At 39.4% G+C, this 19,519-nt stretch overlaps 1 protein-coding gene across 33 annotated transcripts in view; it reads left to right on the top strand.

Moving 5' to 3' along the window:
- The window catches only part of Adgrl2 (adhesion G protein-coupled receptor L2), a 208,003-nt gene that overhangs the window by 45,927 nt on the left and 142,557 nt on the right, over positions 1 to 19,519 (top strand). The window lies entirely within an intron of this gene.

The raw sequence follows: 19,519 nt of genomic DNA, 5'->3' as shown, positions 1-19,519 counted from the left end.
GCTACCCAGCATGGCAGCCACTGCCCTGGCCCTCATCCTTTCACTGACCCAGAACTCCCTTTTAGATACTCCAGTTTTCAAAATACTTGGGATTGATTTTTCAGTACTTTGAATATTCTTGAAAGCCTAAAGAATAAGAATTTGATCTGTTTAAAACAATGGTCAATTAAATAGTTTATATTACAACTATTGTTTAAATATTTGAAGAGTTTTAAGAATGCTGAGGCTGAAGCTGGAGAATTAGCATGACTGTGAGGCCAGCCTAAGCTACAGAATGAGAAACCTATTGTAAAAAACCAAAGCAAGTAACCAGAAAACAGTTCTGAAAAGTGGGTCAATGCATTATGGTCTCTTTCTCACTGTTGTGTGTTAAGTCTATGAAAATCAGAAGGAAAATTTCAGGAATATTGAAGTCATATCCCCATGACGTTAGTCTTGAATTAAAAATAGATTGGAAACAGTTTTGATCTGTTAATGTAATCTTGTTAAAGCAGTGTTGCCTGTTTGTAGTGACTGACTTCTAATTCCTGCACACTTATAAAACTGTCCCATTATCATCAGAGCACTCTGGCACCGTTCTTACCACTTTTTAAGCATTTTTCATATCACTCTAATACTTTGAGGATGTCCTCATAGAATAGTTTTTATCAAAATTGCTTTTTGATAGGTTGATATTTTTCACTTCCCACTGAATCGCTAATGTTTTTTTTCTTCCTCAACAATTATTTTCTGGGGTTAGAGAAATGGCTCAGAGCTAGAGTGCTTGCTGCTCCTGCGAGGACCTGGCTGGTTTCTACCTGTTCTCATCAGGCAATCGTAACAGCCTGTGACTCCAGTAGCAGAAGGTCTCATGCCTCTGGGCTCTGTGGGCACCCGGACACATGTGGTGCACATAAACTCACTAGCCTTGCACACATACATAAATGTAAATAAATAAATCTTAATATTTTTAAAGAAAAGATTTTCCCATTCACTCCAAAGTCAGTTCTGCTGTCTGACCCCTCCCCGCTCCAAGAGTGAAATGTGCTTTTAGTGACTGCTAGCAGTTTTGTGTAGGTGAAATGCACAGTGTCTCATGTGACTTCAAATGTACTCAAGCCCTCCCTGGTTAGTACAGGAAAACTTGGCACTCCACCCCCCTCTAGGTTTTGTTTCATCTTGAGAGGTTCCCTGTAATGCTAACTATGAGGATTACTCATTGTAAACTATGGATGGCTTTTGTCAGCATGCAAAATAAAACTTAGTATCACATCTTTTTTCTTTTTCCTGAAAAGAAGTAGTAGAAGTTTCCACTGGAGCTCTTTAGGGACATTGCGTGCTGAGTGTGTATTTCCACCTTCAGTTCTGTGAGTAGTGGAGCCATTTTAAGGCGACAGGGAAGCTAGTTTATTTAAGAGGGTTGGCATGCGGAAGTACGCACCTCGGTTGATTTATTTTGGTCATGCTATTCCAATTTATGATAAATCAAATATTTAAATGCTCTGGCTGAGACTTAACATGGTTGATCATCTTAGTCTTTGGATGTAGACAGGCTGACTATCTATAAATTAGTGTATTTGTTAGATCTACATCTCAACTTTTTTTCTCATGTCTCCCTTTCTGTCAGTTTCTACGACCTTGATAAAATTATGTGGTAACTGCATTTTGTCATTCTTAATTTGTATTTACTTCATAAGAAGAAAATTGCAAAGATTTAAAAAGCATATGGAGTTCTGAGCACAGAGCTTTGGATAGGGACCTGAAATGAACAATAATTGAAGATCCAGAGAGTCAAGCTGGAAATGCTGGGAAGAGTCCCACAAAGCAGGATATAGTTTGAGCTAATAGTTACCATTTTCATTAGCCCTCTCTGTACAGTAACTTTAGAGAACACCCAGGCCTCTCCACATCTTTAGTTCTATTCATCTCTGAAAGTTTATCCTTTGTAAAATTGGTGCTTTAATACCAGGTACTTATGAAAGATTTAATATTTTTCATCATCTTAACATATAGTTTCATTAAAAAAAAAAGAGGACTAGGGGCGTAGATCGGATGTGCTTAGCATGCTTGAAGGCCTGGGTTCAGCTCCTGGCACAAAGCCCAAAGTGAAATATAGGTGTTAAAAAGCCGAAGTCAAGACTTTGAAGTTACTGTTGCAGGACACTGGAGACAGCTGTAAAGGTGACCACTCATGATTGCACTTCCCTGCAGCTGCACATTTAGCAGAGGTTAGAAGTTCACTGCATCCAAACTTGAAGTTTGGATGATGGCTGAACACCCCACATGGTGACTGTAACCAACCCAGAGCAGAGTGATTTTGGTTTAACACATGTAGATTTTACAGTGTCAACAAAAAAGAGCAAATAACCATTCACAGTTCTAATAGAACCAGAAACTTACCTCTGTCTTTCAAAATCTAGAACAGATACTCAGTTTGCTTATTTACTTGAGAGGCAGACCTTTCTATTTTTGAAAGTGTTTTACATGTAAGACTTAATTTTACTGATACCTCAGCTGACTTTTCCTGTGTACAAACGTAATAGGGTTCTATGACGGTCATAATAGTGTGTTTGAATGAGTGAATCCTAACACTCAGAAGCCATGTCAACCACCCTCTGTCTTATGCAGCTTAGTTTTCTCAGGCTGCAAGATATTACCAATTCTGAATGATTCAGCTTTTGCCATTTTTTTCAATGACTTTTCTCTCCCAGTTTCAAGAAACTGTGTTAATGTGTCCACAACTAGGAAATTTCGGTGTTATAAGAAGTATTTTCAGAGGCTTATTAAAATGCCATATATACTTAAAGTATCTCTTGAAAAAGATCTGGTTCCTACATGGGTACAGTTTGTGAAAGTAGGTTACCCTCGTCTAGCTTAGAGAGACTGTCTTCAGTGGGGTTCCTGTGTGAGTGGCAGGCAAGGGCTGGGGTTTACTTTAGTAATCCACAGTATTTGCAGTGCCTTGGATTTCACCTTCAGGATGTTATTTTTGGTTCCCTGTAATACCACAGAGGTTATTGTGGCCACACATGTGGGCTCAAATATTTGACAGAATTTCTGGTACCAAGTTGGCCCAAATTACCAGACCAAAAATATGCATTTGCTTGTACTGGTCTTCAACTCTGTCTTTTAAAATACTGTGTTTTAACCTTTCCAAGAGCAAGCCCCCTGGTAAGCCCATCTCATCTAGTTTAGTATTAATCTGTAGCTTTAGTTTTGTTTGTTTTAGGTGCATGGACGTTTATTAAGGTCCTTTCTGAAGAAAGGGACTAACCATGTGAGGTTTGTGCGAGAATCAGGAGCTTTGCACACTGTGGAGACCTGACCAAATGAAGTATTGAGTGCATTCAAAACGAGTGGTGTGGAGAGGAGCGTCGATTTCAGGGCTGTGCTAGAGGAGGACTGCGGGGTACAGGCTGTGCTAGAGGAGGAAGTCTTGGAGCCTTCAAGGAATGTGTTTGAGTGGAAGGGCGTGGAACTGGCCTGTTAGTTAGGGATGTGTCTGTAAAGAGCTTGCTCAGTGAAGATGGTGTAGAGCATAACTGTTTGTATTTTCAGTTGAGAGAGTATTACATTGAGTTGCTAGTTTCCGGACATTGTGTAGCCATGAAATAGAGTGATGAAATATTGACCGGGATGGAGACCTAATTAGAAGCTGTGGATGACAGTCCTGGTGAGAGGCAGTGATGACAGACAGACATTGTAATGGTTGAGTGTAATCCAGTTAGTGAAGGCGGAGTGAGGATTCAAAGCCTAGGACCAAGGTTCTAGCCACACCCCCTTCACAAGGGAGAGGACTTTTCCTGTTTCTAGTTATACTTGAGGAGCATAGCTAAGTGCTCACTGCCCCAGTGTGCTTATTTACTGAGATGCTTGAGACTGAAATCCAGGACTTGGGCATGCTAGGCAAGCGCTCTATGCTTGACTCATATCCCCAGTCGCAGTATGTGTATTTTTCACGTGATATTTGTGCAAAAATAGATCTTTTCCTTCCTTTGTATCTGTCCCTAGAAGTGTCTTGGAGGTGAGCTGCTGTGTGCTTAAGTAGTGTGTTTCTCAGTTCCTTGTACTGAATGAGTCATTCTATAGCTTTCCAGCTACAAGGTTGAGGCTTCCAATCAATCAATCAATCAATCAATTAATTAATGAGAGTCTCGATAGCCAGCTATTATAATCTATTTCAGATGAAGTGTTTACCTTTCCCTGGATAGATCCATTGAGATATTTGTCATTGTTCTAATCTTCCTACTGTTGTAAGAGCTCTGTAAACAACCAGCTTAATTGTCAGTATTCATAGGTTTTCTTTGTTATCATTCTGTCCCTTTCCAGGTAGTTTAGAAATCTCTCTGCCCCTGAAGATTTTTTTTTTTTTATTCATTGCAGTAGGTCTTTCCTGAGTTAATCTTTCTCTTTTCTTATATCATAAATTCCCAATGTTATATATTTATTGAATTAAATACAATTAATTAAATATAAAAATTAAAAAGTAGAGAATACCCCAACTAACTTTTGTTCTCTATAAGGGTGAAAAATACTTAGTGGAATTTCTAAGGTCCTTTATGCCCGTATTCTCAGCACTCAGTAGGAAGAGGCAGGAGGATTACCATGAGTTTCAGGACAGTCTGGATGGTATTATATGAGTTGCCTCAAAACCAACAGAAATAGATCAACCCCAATGCTAGATGGCAGTGCTTTTAGGTTTGATTGGTGGTCCTTTGTAATATGTTAATTGAACAACAGCCTGTCTGTGCTCAATCCATTAGTGATGGGTGGGCTCACAGTGGCCTCAGTCACAGTGGGCTCTCAGGGTCTCCTTTTGGCAGGGGGTACTTGGGATCTACACTTAGCAAGCCTCACCCTTGCTAGATGAAAGCTGTTGAGTCACACCCCAGCCTGAGTTTTGTTTCTAGATGGGGGCACATTTGAACTTTTGCCACATCCTCTGTTATTCCAACTCCTTCAGTGTACTTTGAGTAGATAGATGAGGACTTTGAGTCTCGTGATGGTAATTCAGTTTACAACCTAAGTAGCTCAGGATGCTCCCGGATCCAGGAGAGATAACAGTAGAATATGCATGTGATCTTGGGTGTCCAGGACTCATCTCAAAGTTGTCTTGCTTCTAGAGAGTGGAGGGAATTTTGTGATGCAGACTATTAAGGCAGAGTTTCGAATTCAGATTGCCTTCAGTAAATGCTTTCCATAGCGGTCCTTGATGAAGATTTAAGCTGGTGATTGATATACTGGTGGTTCCAGTGTTCAGGTGGCCTGTGTCTTTTGGAAACCATTTTTGTCTTTCATTTTTGTTTTGGCCAGATTCCCCTTGTCTTCTTTTGTCATTTCTGCTCAAGGCTGAGTCCTTCCCTGTTCATATTTTCTCTGCGTGTCTCTCTCTGTCTGTCTCTCCTCCCTTCCTTCTGTCCTCCTTTCCTTTCTTCCTTCTCCCTGCCTCCTTCTCTTTTTATTATAGGTTTTTCTAGTTTTGGTAGCTTAGATGATAAATCAGTAACTACCATGTCAAAATGAAGGTCTTACTACCGAGAACAGGAAGTGTTGGTGTCTCTCTCTATCTGAAAATTGCCAGAACACATTGTTCATCCTTTCTTGTAAGTACAAAAGGTAATACTTTAACTTTTCCCCTTCGTGATATGATGCCTGATGTAGTTACCATAGAGAAAGTTCGAAAGTACTCTCCCCCACCTTCAGTCATAGCTCCAGCATACCTGGCCCATATCGGTCCAGCATTAGGATCCTCCTACGATTAATGTCTTGCAAAGGGAGCCAAAGGGATTCATGTCTGAGGGTCTCGGATGTGGACTTGTTTCTTTTTCCTGCTGAAAGGATCAGTCATGCTGGGGACAAGATTCAAGGTAATTAGCATGAAGTAAAAGGAGTTAACTGCATTCTTGGTGTTGAAGTGTGAATGTCATTGTGTTTAGTGGGTTGTGGAAACTAAAAACAATAACAATTCTTAAAAATGAGATTTTTCATGTTTGTAAGATAAAATATTTCAAGAAATGTTTTTATAATATTTTGATAAATCTGTGCTTGGACCAAACCTTGTTACCACCGAGTCATCTAGCAGCCTCTGAGACAAAGGCATTTAATTTTTACATGAGATACTAACACAGGTGGTCACATTTTTGGCATCAGAACATGTTCTGGAATGCTAAGAGCCATTTGTTCACAGCTCTTTTTCAGTGGATACTCATACATCATCAGTGGATGATCTTTATCTTTTAATTGTGAAATGACAGGGGGGGGCAGGAGGGTGGTTCTCTGCCTTCCACAATGCCTTTATATTAAAATCTGATTAGGGTATCATTGTGTTCTTGCTTTCTCAGCAGAAGTAAATTGCATTAGATGAAACTGAATAATAACTATGGTTTGATTTAAAGTATTAATAAAATCTAAATTTGTACATAAGGCTGTAGGATTTCAGGATTTTAATTTAGTGAAATGCCAGAATAAATTCCTTGTGTTTAGTTTGAGGAGTGTTTCATGAGAAACGCTTCTTAACCAAATTAGAGCAGACACACATATCACACTATTTACAGAGTCTAATTATTAAAACCTGTTAAATTTCATATTTAATACCTGTGTGTCTCTTTGTAAATGAGTTGCTTAGGCTTATTGTCAATGTTGAATTTATGTATTATGGATAATTAGTTTGCAAATGCTGGTATGATTTCAAAGTAGCCATTCTTTTTCCGTAGTCTCTATGAATAATAAACTAAAAAGCAACAATGTGCATTAAAGACAAGATTCATGGTGGGTTCCTCACAGGAGGCTGGGGTACATCCTAACATTGAGGTTACCTCTCAGTCCTATAGAAGTGAGATGACCCATGAGTTGTTATTGAACTGGATTACTGATTGTTCTAGCATCTGTAAGAAAAATGTGAACATTTAATTTTTTTTCATGTTTCAATGTAGTTTTGAATTGACTCTGGAGCTTTGTTCATGCTAGGCAAACACCATGCCATTGACCTACATTCCAAGCCCACATTTTTATTTAGAGTGGAGATAAAGTGTTTTTGTTTTAAACATATATATGACCTCTGTTCAATGATATTTTGGTGTTAAGGTCACAGTCTACTGGCAGGAGCAGTTATTTTCCACATATTAAATATGTGGAATCGAAGCTTACTTTAAAACACTTGTAATAAAAAAAAAGTCACCAAGATTTTTTTTGGGGGTGCACTTTGCAACACAGGTGTCTAATCTGTTCGTTACACAATTTTAAGGTTTTATTTAAATGCAAAATTAGAAGATTCAATATCAGCAGCTTCGTAGAATTCCACATACTTCATTCTAAATTGTTTTAAATTAGGGTTTTGTGTATGCATGCATGCACATGTGCATAGGCATGTATGTGTATGTGCATGTGTGCTTCTGTGTATTCAGAGACTTACTGTTCTAACTAATTTGCTATTCTGGTTTGGATTGGAGCTGCAAGCTTTGTGTCAGTAATAACTTGGTGCCTCTGTGCTTTGAGTCCCAGTGGTTTTCAATTTTTCACTGGAGGGGTTTGTTTGATTCCTGTAGATGCTGCAAATGGTAAGATGATTTGTATCAATCATATCAATAAGTTCATTTTTCTGATGAAATACTCATTTCTATTTTATTAATGCATACTCTTCAGTATTCAATTGAAAAATAGCCCTGCCTGAGGGAAACAAAACAAAACAAAACCCTTTTTGAAATCTTTCTGTAAATTTGTTTCTAATTGAGAATGAAATTTGTCTCTGTTCTGCCCTTCAGTGCCTGAATCCCACTGACTTCCTTAATCCTCCTTCTGATCATGCGTGTGCCATGCTTCAGTTTGCTCTGCTCCTCCCTGCTCCCCTTCCTGACTTCTTGTCTCCCCTCAGCCTGGTTCCTTTGCTTTTGCTTGTTGCATTCAGAACAGTATCTGGCACTTTATGAAGTGATGGGTGAGAAAGTTACCAGGTCTGTTTTCAATTAGTTCCTGATTTTCTGAAATGATTCTTCGGATACTTTTTGATAATAGTGAGTGCACTGTACCGTGGTTAAAATAGCCTTTTTTCCTGGTGTGTGTTGGGGGTTTCACCAGTTAGAGAAAATCCAGTGATAAACCTAAATGGGGGAGGGCAGGGGGCAAAAGGAATTCTTTAGGCAAAGAACAAGTGGCAGAGGGGTCGCAGTCAGAAATAAGAGTGTGTGTCAAATGTGGTCCAGACATACTCACAAGCAAGACTAGTGTGGCCTGCGAACATACAATGACATACTACTAGATTTTCACAAACTGGAGAACACGGAAAGGCGGGCCATTTTCACATTTAGGTGTGAGATGAAGGAGAAATGAATTTAAAAAGATGTTTTCTCCATAGTTGGTTAGTTTGTTGTATATTTGCTATTTATTACACGTGTGCTTGCTATTTCACAATCAAGATTACAGCCAAGAACAAAAGTCGTGCTTCACCGGGAGTGCTTGCCTTCGTCACCACAGGGATGTGGAATCACTCCTGTGTCAGCCTCTTTCATTGTCTTTGTTAGCATCCTTGTATTGCTTGTGGTACCCACCTTAGCCCCTTACAAACTGCATTCAGAAATCTTTTGGTGTGGGTGGGGGTGCTGGAGATTGGACCTTGAGCCTGACCCATGCTAGGCAAGCATTCCAGCCTTGAACTCAGCCTCTCTTTGTTGTTTTGTGATGGGGCCTTTAAATTATACAGTCTCATTGGGAAATGCTGAACCTGTAGCCCTCCTGCCTTAGTCTCCCGAGATACTGGGATCACAGGCCTACACCACCAGGCCTGTTTTGCTGTCAGGGGACTTAGGCTGAAGAACATTGACAATTTTCATCAGAAGCTTAAAAAAGTCGTTCAAAGACTTTAGTTGAAAAGTTGACATAAGATGACCCGGTACATGACCCAGAGTGTTGGCTGGAGACTGGAGAAGAGGGATTCCTTCCTGTCGGCTGATTGGTTGCCTTCGCATAACTGTGTCAGGTCTGTATAGAATATTGTTAGGTAGAAAGGAAAAGAGACCTTATGTGAATAAAGAGTTTGGAGTAACATCACTGTGACAGGCATATTCACAATTATTTTTTAAAATTTATTATTATTACTAAGAAATTTTCTATTCATTTTACATACGAACCACAGATTCCCGCCTCCTGTCCCCCCATAGTCACAATTATTGAGGGAATAAATTTGAACAAGAAGAGTACTAGATAAAGTACTTTTGAAGTTAGATTGGTTTGGATGTTTTACTAATGTAATTTGAATTTGAATTTTTCAATTTGTCTTTCTTGCCAATACATTCTCCTCCTTCCTTGCAGGCCTTTAGTCGATTCCCTATTACAAATAAATAAATAAATAAATATTTAAAACAACCACATTGAGACAATGATACATGTATTTGGGAATAAAAACATTAGAAAAACCAAACCACACCAACTCCATAAACTACAAAACACAGCTGTATCTGTCCCAAACTCTAAACAATGCATCAGAGGAATTTTGGCTTTAAAAATTTAGATTGAGTATCAGTAGTGTTTATCTATTTTACATTTGGTAAGCTAGGTTCAAACTGCGTCTGGTAGTTCATTGTCAATATGGAGTTTTTCTCTATTACTATTTCCTGATAATTTATTCCTTTGTTAGAGTAAGTTAGCAATCGAAAGGTACAGGGCAGATTCGTTCTCAATCAGATGTCGGTCTGGAAGGTGTTGCGGAGGCTGACAGTGGCAAGGGGCTTCTTGAACACACGGTGTGCCCGGCATTGCTAATGCTAACAGTTGTTACGTTTTAATCCCATGGAATGATTGCTTGGGGCCAGCAGGAGATTTATTAGGAATGTATCCTGTGAAATCGTGTGTGTATAAGCTGCTACTTCGATTGTAAGAACGCTATTGGAAACTGTTTAAAAGTTTTAGCTATAATTGGTAGGGACGTATTAACTGCCCTAAAAGAAGTGTGTGTATATGGTTGGCCCATGTGCCTTAACCTTTTTATCATTTATCTTCTTTGTATTAATGGCACTGAATTATTAATTCATGAGCCTGGGTGGGAAGAGTGAAGGCACCATTTAAATGCGTGGCAAATTTATCCTTATCGCCAGAGACATGAAAAAAGTCATTTTGTGTTATCTGTAAAATGGAAAAGACATTTTTAAAATTTCATTTACAGTAATCCACTTTACTTCCAGTAAAACACCTAGATTACTACTACCATAATATAATGTTCTTATTAAAAATTTGTAACCTTCTCTCTTCTTTGTCTTATGTGTATAATATTGGTAGAAAAGTTTCATTTTCATTTTCTTTAATGTGATATCTGTTGCAGTTTAAGATGTTACATTTATGAGTTGTGTGTTATGGTTTGTTGCATTTAGAGGGCATTACATATACAGAAAGTCACATTTGCTGCTGAAAACAAGGGTTTGTTGTGGACATAGGAATAAAGAACTTTGAAAATAGTTCTTTTCAACTGACAGTGTATATAGTAATTAATACTTCATAGTTATATGGAGTAAGGTTAATGAGTCATCCTAGTAGAATCTTTAGCTTTCTTGAAGAAAGTCATCAAACTCCAGCTTAGCAATTTCCTACTTATCACAGGTGTAACTGGGACAGATCTTGTGTCGCTCATGAGGGTCAGGAGTGCCAAGGCTCTGTGTGTGTGTGGGAGGCCACTTTTCCCAACAGCCATTTCTATCACATTCAGGGTGGAGTACCTGGGGTCTTCTCTGAACCTCTTTGCTTTTCAGGCTCCTGTTACTCTTTTGATGGCTTTTGCATGTCCCATGCCAATCAAAGTAGTGAGGTAAGCAGCTGGGGTAAAGTCCTGTGCTCTCTTGTAAGCCTCCCCAACACTGAGGGTTACTTGAGGATCTGCTTGTATGGAGATAGACACATCTGTCTGTTCTTGTTTTGCTTTTCTCGTTAGCATGGTTCATTTACCTCTACCTGAATGTTCAGATTAACTTTCTAAAAATGGCAGACTGAGGCACTGGTAATGCAGGTAGACACTGATTGTTGTGTAGTGGTGACAGATTCTATTGACTCCTAAACTATTACCAGCCTGGTCCTTCATAGACGATGTTATCTGAAGCCTGCTCTGATGCTCTCAGAGTCTGTGCATGTAACTTGGTGCTTTTACTCTTTCCAAATATAATGAAACAGTTCATAACTTTAAACTCAGGGTGTCTAAAGAGTCACTGGCTATCATGGGTTCTTACCTTTTCACATCAGCTTTTTGTTTTCTGGAGATGGGATCTCAATGCTTGGTCCAGGCTGGTCCAGTATGTGTGATCTTCCTGCTGAGGTTGTAAGGCGACCGCTATGTTCTCCCCAACCCCATGGCCGGCTCTCACCCTCTAGCCCAGGCTGGCCTTGTTCTAGCATACAGGTGTTGGGATTGCAGGTGTCAGTCAAACATATGCATTTCCTCTTTTTTTTGTATGCAATGATGCAACAATTCCCCTCCCCTAAAGATCTTTAAATTAAAATGTTTGAAAACTCATTAACACACACACACACACACACACACACACACACACATACACACACACACACACACACCGCACGAATTAATTAGTTACCAAATGAAGTCTTGAATATGATTTTTGTAACCTTATTTTGCTTTCTGTGAAAATGTCACTGCTTTATTGTTTCCTTAGTGTCATCTGAATTTTACTGGGGATTGTAAACTTACATTTTTGTTTTGAAAAATTACTATTCTGAAAACCTCAGGCCTCCTCCAACTCTGAGTGGGGCAGCACTAACCTATAAAATTTAATGTTTTGAATTTTCAACAAAATTTAAAATTGTATTATTTAACAACTGTTAACTGTTCAAAGCGACCCAGTTGGTATTTATTTCTGGAGATGACAAATTCCTCTCTGACATTGCATTAAATTTTTAAGATAGGTTCTCCCTCCTTAGCCAAAGCTATCCTAAGATTCTTTCTTAGAATTAACTCTGACTTTGGAAGAGGACAGTCTGTTCTGTTCATTTAAAGGACTCAAACAGAATCTTTTAAAATGGCTAGTAGATTTAATTATTTATAAATAGTTGATGTATTTTCTTTTCTCTACAAATTAAGAAAAAAACATATTGAGTTTTCTTTGTAGACATCAGTAGATACCTGTGGCAAGGGCTTGGTGACCTCAGGGCCTGTCCTTTCCTGAAGTATCTCCTGTCATGTTAATAGGTATGTAGAATAAATGTGCTGTAGCTGCCAGGACAATAGGAATTTAGCCACACTGGAAGCCCATGAATGTTTTCCTTGATATTACTTACAGTGACATCAGCACCAAAGTCTCTACGTGAGAAAATTAGAAAACTTGACAGTTGTAGGTTTATGGACTTTGCTACAAGCCTGTACAGTTGCTGAACTTGAGACCCAGCTGTTTGTGAAGGGTCCCAACTCTCAGTAGGCAGGTTAAGTGTGCTCTTGATCTCAGCCTTGAACAACTAACTCAGTAAGCTGCTGTCAGTTGATCTAAGACGTCTCGAGGAGAGAGCCATGCAGAAACTTTTTACTTTCTCTGCATTTTGATATTAAATAAATTGGTTACTATTAAGTTTTGATAATTTAAGTAATTGTTTTATATGTTCTCTATTTGACATTTTTCTAGCACATTTTATTTCTCCTTAGAGTTTTAACTTCTTCATCATATTTTTGTCTTTCCAAACAATCCCTTTAGAACCTAACACCAGACAAACTAGTATGTGAAATAAATAAGATAAAAACATTGATTTCAGAATCCAAGGCCAGAAAGGCCTACTTGTAACTCATTAGCCAGTGAGAACCAGATAGTGTGCTAATACGACCACTTCAATTAAAAAGAAGTCCGGACTTACACAATGCTATATAAAATGACAGCTGCTGAGGAAATTGCATTGTATACTGGTTTATTGCAAAACTGTGGTGCTGTATGTCAACTTTTTCTTCAGCTTTATGCTGTATTTTCTCTTTGGTTCATTTGTTCTTGGGCTTTTTGTTTGCTGTTTGAGACAATGTAGCCCAAGCTGTCTTTGAATTTGCAGTAGTCTTCCTAAGTGTTGGGCTTACCTTCAAGAACGACCGTGCTGGGCTCTTGCTAAATATTTTTAAGTCAATTTTTTATATTTTTAAAGATCATTTGCATGCTTTTTTTCATAATAACTCATCACCTCCTAGTTGTTGTAACATATAGCAAGCCTGGGTCATTATTATTTCATTCAGTGGTTGTATACTCAGATCATGAGGGAATTTGAATATTGATTCCTTCTATGATAATTAATATGTACACATTGCTAATGTTTGTGTTTGTTTTTCTTACTTACAGGCAACTTCTCAGGTAGTTTGATTCATGAGATTTATCAGTCTAGAATAATTTGTTAATTTATAACATATAATTGTTAGTGCTTTAAATAGCAATATAAATGGGTAAAATTAAGGTAGCTCAACTGGAAATACTAAAAATTAAGTTAATACATAGTTATCATTACCTGAGGGATGTTAGTTTTGCTCATGTAAACATTTTGAAAATCAACTCATTATTCTTCTGATTTTTTCAACACTTTCATAATCACAAAATGACGCTGTTTACATTTTTTCATCTAAAGTAAATTGTATTAGAACACATGAAGTAGGTTTGTGTGATCAACTTTATTAGCAGCACTCATGACTCTAGGCCATGGGTGTGTTTCCCAGCCTGCTGCTCGCAGGAGCAGCCAGTACGATTCTCACTTTGAATGACTGAGTTTGTCTATTTAACTTATTTACTTATTTATTTTTTGCTAGGCATTTATAGCTACGTATTCAGATTTTAACTTAATTGATTTATTTGGCTAGGCGTTTATAGCTATGTATTCAGATGAGTTGTTTTTGACCTAGAATGTGACCTCCCTGTGGATGAGATGTTTTTTCACTTACTCTTCATGCAAGGTAACTAGAAACTTCTAGTGAAAGCCTGAGTGGGTTGGCTGGTAGTAGTCAGGGGTCCGCAGCATCCCCTGAGCCTTGATGGGCATGTTTACTCCTCCTTCTAATCAACTTGTAAGTTCAGGGAACGTAATGAAGGCAGGGAACGTAATGAAGGAGCCTTGCAGCTCTAAGCTTGCATTCTTAAAAGGATTACTGATCGGGCCTCTTTCAAGCTGGGCTTCTAGTGTTGGTATCCATACTTGGGTACTCAGCTAAAAAGACAAGAAACAACCAGAACAAACCAGCAAACCAAACAAACCCTGTGGACCATGTGTGATGTGGATGCTTTTAATTTCAGCACCCTTGAGGTAGAGACTGAGGGTCCTGGAGCAGGCTGGCTATCTAGACTAGCCAGAATAGGTGAGTTAGCTATAAACAAGCTCAAAGGTTCAGTGAAGGACCTTACTTCTGTAAATAATATGAAGAGAGATGAAGAAGATACCAGACATCAACTTTGGGCCTGTGTCCATGTGTTCGGCTATATTGGCACACATATATGTGAACATGCATGCATGCACACCATCTGTAAATAAATTATAAATACATAAATAAAATTAGTTTTTCTGGATAAGGCGTGGTGACATTCCCCTGTAGTCCCAGAGTTTGGAAGGTGGAGGGAGGAAGATAAAGAATTCAAGGATACCCCCACCTACTCGTGAGTCTGACGAACATGAGCCCCTATTTCAAAACCCCTAAGTCAGCCAGCCAGTCAGCCATTCAGTCATAATAGCTTTTACCCAAATGGTAAAAATGAGCCATCAAGTAAGCAAGCAAGCAAGCAAACAACAAACCCGACAAGAACTCTGTACCTTCTGTGTTGTCACACTCCAAATGTTTTCTAATAATAAGTACAAAATACACTGGTAACATTTTTTTCAAATATAAATTTGAGGAATTTGTCAGCTTTCCAATGTACACAGTGTGGTAATTTTGCCTGCTCTGTGGCTATCCCTCCCCATAGCCCCCTTTTGCTTGGTACTTAAGTTGCAAGTTTCCTGTGCTGTCATAAGTTGTCCCCCATACTGGTTCCAAAATGACAGCTATTTGTTTTTGTCATTTCAACTGGATGGGTTTTAATGAGGAGGATGGCAGCCTGCCCCGACTGTGCCCTGATGGCCACAGCTCCAGCCTCTTTTGCCGGCTCAGCAAGACTCCTAGATGACGGCGGCGTAAAGCGCATGCAAGTAGGAGAATTCCCGAACTCCTCCTGCTCCTCTGAGCCCCAGAGGGGGATTTATTTCTTCACAATGAAGAAGTTTCAGTCAAGGGTAAGACCGATTGTGACTCTTAAGGGGACCTTAGCATAAAGTGTTCAAGAAGCACTGCTGGTGTCTTGATAACAGTGTCTGCAAGGCTTGACAGAGGGAGTGAGAGCGGCTGGGGACTACGGGTTGGCCATGTGGCTTTAAGGTCTCGGCCACCGCCAGCCCCAATGCTCTCCTTGAGAAGGGAAGAAAATAAAGCTCAAACCGCAAAGAAGTGTCTGGTACTGAGACGGCATCTCTGATGAGTGATTTGGAAGGTTCACTCAGGGCATCTGTTGGTGGGAAACCTCCCAGGGTTGTTGATGTTTTCTCAGGTCCGAGCAAGGAGAGCCGAGTTCAGCCTGTCTGTAATGGATGGAACTGAAAACACTTCTGAAAACTGAAAACCCTGACCGAGTTTTAGCTAAGTTAATACAAATTCTGTAACTTACTGGGGTTCAGGAAGGGAGGGAGACTAGTTTCTTCCTATTATGCATTTATGTTAGTAAAATATGGAAAGGCTGCCCCCCTCCCCCTTTTAGAGCTGGGAAACCCTTTCTGATAATGATTACAATTTTATAGTGAGAAAGAAATCAGGAAGAATGATTTTGTGAAGCCATACTTGGTTTTCATTCAGAGTCCATGTATATTAATGTGAAACACTTATCCAAAGCATGCTTGCTTCATTTTCTGCAGCATCGGTGTGTGTGCAAAATCAAGGACAGGTGACTTGGGCTGTTTCAGGCTTAGATGGTTCTTTTCCTCCTTGCTGTCTGAAGGCTTCTCTTTGTATTTAATATCCAAAGTTCTATGTAGCCCTGTGTCCACAAGTGGAAATCAGCTTAAATGATTCTTTGTAGTAACCTTGCTTTTTGTAGAAAACTCCATTTTCGTTCATCAGTTTTAGCAAATTTTGATGTTTCAATTTCCTTTTCCTTGAATTATCATTGATCTTAAGTTCTATAGGCTACATTATGCTTATCAGTGATTCAGCCTCTTGTCTTCTGTCCTTGGTAAATATATGTCACATCATCAGGGTAAATGTGACTTCCTGCCCGTGCAACATAACGATGTGACTGAGGACTGGTCACTGGTGTTCCCCTTTGAAGTAATCTCACTGGCAGTTGAAGGCACAGGAATGTTTATTGCAGCTAGTAAACACAAATGCAGGTTACCGTCTAAAAGACCACAGCCTCGTCTGAAACGTCCAGGGCTGTTGGGATGTACACCGTGCTGAGGCATATTCCTGGAAGTCACTCCCCAGCTGGGGAAGGCTTCCTAGTAAGGGATGCATTAATTGACTTTTTACATGGCTGAGTAATAGGATGTGTAGATCTAAAGAGGTCACGACTGAGGTTTGTAGACAATGGCTTGTGGTTCACAGAAGCAAGATTAGGATAAAGTAGTTGGAATCTTCTTGTTCTGAGAATGAGACAGAAACAGAGGAGGCTGTCTGTCAGAAGCCTGGATTGGCTGAGATTGTGATTAGGGCTAGTTTAAGGGGTACTGTGCTGTCTCCAGTTTTACTGAGACATAAACTGTTACATGGTGTCGCTCTGCCCATTTCTCCTCCTTGCCATGCCAAGCTTTCTGATGTGTTTGGAGAAAGATTTTCTAAATATCTAAATACAAATAAGTAGTTAATCTGAGGTATTATTCAAAGTAATCTTTTGTTTATTGGAAGGATATTCAGTAGCCCATTTCTGCGTTTATTCTAAGTTTTATTTTGCTTTGTGGGAACTATCTGCTCCCTCCATTTTTTTTAAAGTTGTAGCCGGTTTTTTCCTTTCTTTTTTTGTAACCCAGATGAGCCTTGAACTGTGATCTTCCTGCTTCAGGCTCCAGATTGTTCATATTATAGGTGTGCGCCAGCGTGCCAGGCTATGCGGGCCCCTTGCAGGTGGTTTGAAGGGTTGGTCTTGTGGCCTCATGTATGTGTGTGAGTTTCCTTCGGCTCCAGCTCACTTTAGGAGCAAAGCTTTCTTGGATTCCTTTCACCATATTTATTTATTCATTCTATTCTTGGCTGATTGTGGTTTGTAAGTATTTCAGCTTTCATTAACATTTGTTCAATGAAGGGTTGTTTTTAATTTGGATCACAGCAGTAAAATCTTCTGACTTAGTTTTCAAAAATTGCACTCAAAGTATGAACTTCTGGAAATAATTTTATTTGATGTGAAAGTGATTCGTTATAGGTTGTAGAATTAGAAAAACATAAATTTGATATTCTTTTTACTTACTGCACAGGCAGATGAGCTCCATCTTTATTTGCATAAAAGAAGCCTTGACTTTATACATTCCAGAATTTTCTTTTTGCCAGAAACAGACATTTACACTGAGTCCCCTAGTCAAGTGGACTGTGCACTGTAACGTGTGTTTCACATTCTCAAGCCTTAAGAGTACATGGGATTTCAGTGTGTCAAATCTGTTTCTGAAGTAGTAGTGCTGGCCACAATCGAGGTCTTGGTTGTGCGGTTTCCCTGGCCCCTCTCACAGGCGTCCTAAGCTGGCAGCTGTCTCCTGCAAGGCAGACATCAGTCCTTGATTCCTTCCTTCCTTTTCTTCCCACAAACAAGGACTCTTTCAAATAGTGGGTGACCAAAGACAGACGGGTCTTGGATCACTCTAAGAAACTGGAAACGGGTAAGAGTGGTACAGGGGGCAAGCCGCCTGTGCGGAAAGCTCGCCGAGAGGAGAGAATCCAGTGCAAGGAAAACTTGGATAGGCAAAATTTTTGTTTGCTCATGGAGCCGTCCAAAGACTGGCTCAGTTTTAATTGTAGCAATGAATGCATATCATTCACATATTGAAATCATTCTCAACGGCCTGGTCAGGTGACTGAAGAGATTGAAGTGTGTGAGAAAGTGTTCATTGATGAGTTAGTTACATGACAGAGCACTAGCTGTTTAATCTGTCTAATGTAGAATAACTTTCAGTGTTGAGATGGGAACTTGGCCATGCGAGTGTAGACTACAGATTTCTTTGATTGTCCTTTGACTAACCCTGGGAAAGATTATCAGAGAGCTGGTTAGTTCTGCATATGGAGATGTGCCTTGACTCTATCAGATTAAGTTTGGATGCCTTCCTGCTTCCTGTGTTGTTTGCATTCAGAGGATGAAGAAACATGCTGCCTCTTGTTTCTGTTTTATTTCTTTTGATAGAGAAGCTTATATGGAGTGTTCTTAGAGATGCATAATCCCCACTGCTCCCTTCATCATGACCATACCTAAAATCTCTTCAGTGTATTCACAGAGCTAAAATATGAGCTGAAGTGTGTATATGTATACAGACATAGTTATATCCCTTAACCTGTAGGTATGATAAAACAAATTTCTTATAATAGAAATGTCTTGATAGCTTTTCATCTGAGACTTTTGTAGGTTTTTATATGCAAATGCTAGAGAGTAGATTCAGAGTAATTTGTTTCTTACGTGCTTTTTCGTATATTTGTTGCTGACAGCTGTGATAACCCCTTTGTAGTTTGATGAATGTTATGTTTCAAACCATTTAGACTCTGACCGCTTTCCCATTGAAGTTCTATCATAGTGATGTCTAACAGAATAGAGGGAACTGCTAATAGAATGTGGTACATGGAACTTCTAACAGATAGGAGTGATTCAGATGATGTTACAGAATACTTGATTAGCAGGGAAATTTTGGTTTGCTGTTATTTTTCATGTTTTAATGATAGGATGCAAATTACTAAGAATTTGTCTTGAGTCATGGACACAACTTGAGAGAGGCAAGGAGTAGAAATGCCTTCGTGTCCCTTCTTTATTTAAGATTAGGGTTGGTACCTCAGCGATGTAGTGCTGGCTTAGTACAGATTAGGCCTTGGGTCAGTCCTGGGTTCTGCCCCTTGCCTGACAGCAAACACTACACAATTCCATGGTTCCAGCTTGTGAGGGGACCTTTAAGAGAACAGTGGTTTCCTTATCATGGGAGGCTGTACCAGGAAGTTCAAGTATATTGGGGACTGTGTTGACTTCATGTGTGCTATAAGGCTCTGTGACTCCTTATACTACCCTACAAGGAGGTAAACCAGTTGTCTGGAAGACTTCAGATGATCTGTTTTCATGTGATCCTAGGAGGTGAGGATACTTTGAAACTACACTCATTCTTTTGTGCTCTCACTAGTTTGGGAAGATGGGTCCATCAGGGATGATCGAAATTAGGATCCACCCTATATCAGTTATTTTTAAAAAGCCATGTGACTCAGTCTTGTAACACACACCTTTAATGCCAGTGCTCAGGCAGGAGCAGGAAGATGATGAATTTCAGAATAACCTAGACTTAGATGCTTCTTCAAAAAGAAAAGAAAAGAAACCCCCAAAGCCCTTGAAGATACATTGCTCAG

Source organism: Onychomys torridus, chromosome 6 (genome assembly GCF_903995425.1).
Source record: "Onychomys torridus chromosome 6, mOncTor1.1, whole genome shotgun sequence".
Taxonomy (NCBI): Eukaryota; Metazoa; Chordata; class Mammalia; order Rodentia; family Cricetidae; genus Onychomys; species Onychomys torridus.
This window is presented reverse-complemented; position numbering and strand designations above follow the sequence as displayed.